Source organism: Bison bison, unplaced genomic scaffold (genome assembly GCF_000754665.1).
Source record: "Bison bison bison isolate TAMUID 2011002044 unplaced genomic scaffold, Bison_UMD1.0 scf7180017864186, whole genome shotgun sequence".
Lineage (NCBI taxonomy): Eukaryota > Metazoa > Chordata > Mammalia > Artiodactyla > Bovidae > Bison > Bison bison.
This window is the reverse complement of record NW_011494758.1, coordinates 437,796-439,144: the sequence shown is the minus strand read 5'-3', so window position 1 is coordinate 439,144 and position 1,349 is coordinate 437,796. Positions and strand designations below refer to the sequence as shown.

At 47.7% G+C, this 1,349-nt stretch overlaps 1 non-coding gene across 1 annotated transcript; it reads left to right on the top strand.

Moving 5' to 3' along the window:
* Nucleotides 1-582: 582 nt before the first annotated feature.
* On the top strand, nt 583-655 carry TRNAG-CCC. The gene has a single exon. It is a non-coding gene; the product is annotated as a tRNA-Gly (tRNA).
* The last annotated feature ends 694 nt before the right edge of the window (nt 656-1,349 follow it).

The window sequence follows — 1,349 nt, the reverse complement described above, 5'->3', positions numbered from 1 at the left end:
CACTCATGACCTGTCTCATCCTAAGTGCTCTTTTCCATTCACAACCCACTAGGGAGTTCCCAACATGAAACACAGTTGGGAAGAGCTTGTGGAGGCAGGACCACTGAGAAGAAACTCCATGATGTCTTCTCCACTCTGAGGAGGCAGATACAAAGGGGCTTTCTGGAGGAGTTGCCATGGCCGCCTTGGTGACAGGGTATCGGCCAGCCACACCTGGGCTGCCCACAGCTGCTGGGAGGACCGCTTTTTTTGGTCTTGTTTCCTCAGCTGAGGGCAAGTCATTCCAGCCTTTGAGGAATCACTGTCTTAGTTTTCACCACACCGCCCTCTCTCCTAAAAATACAGCTGGTGGTGAGCTGCCTTTATTCTGGGGTCAGGGCGGACCCTGCAGTGCCTTGGAGGGGATACTTGCTTAAGGAAAACATCCGGATTTCGTCTGCTAGGTCTGTTTCAAGTTTCTCTCTACAAACCCTTATGATCTAAGCGCTGGGTCCAAAAGCCTTTCCACACTCATCCTCCAGATCTGCCAGTTCCCTTGCTACTTATTCACAGTATCTGTTCAAAACATGTTGTCACAGGACTTCCCTGATGGTCCAGTGGCTAAGATTCTGCACTCCCAATGCAGGGGGCCGAGGTTCAATCCCTGGCCAGGGAACTAGATCCCACATGCCTCAACTGAAGATCTTGCATGCCACAACTAAGTCTCTTGTGCAGCCAAATACATAAATATTTTTAAAAGATATATTAAAAAAAAAATCTGTTGTCTCCATTCTCTCCCTCCCTCCATCCTTTCCCACCTTTTTTTTTCCAGATGATACTACACAACAGGGATACCTTTTCCAGAACAGTAACTTAATATTCCTCCCCGCTCCCCCTTTTTCAAACAGAGAAATTGCACTTCTTCCAGGAAGTTTTCCTGGATTGACTCTTAAAGATGGAAGCGATCTAAGAAATTATTTAATTGCCCTTCAGTTTAGAATTGGTAAAGAACTCACCTGCCAATGCAGGAGACAAGAGAATCGGTTTGATCCCTGGAGGAGGAAATGGCAACCCACCCCAGTATTCTTGCCTGGAGAATCCAATGGACAGAGGAGCCTGGCAGGCTACAGCCCACAGGGTCAAAAAGAATCTGATATGACTGAAGAGACTTAATACACACAAACAATTTAGAATGAGGACACAGTGCCAGAGCAATTAAGGACTTGCCTGGTGCATACAGTATGGCGATGCAAGGAGAAGACACCCACGTTTCCTAACTCCTCCTCTTGTGCTCTTCCTCTGTCCTGAAGCTGCCGGCTCCTCAGAGAAGGCAGAATAGCTGGCCTGGTCTGCTAGTAGGGGATTTCCAT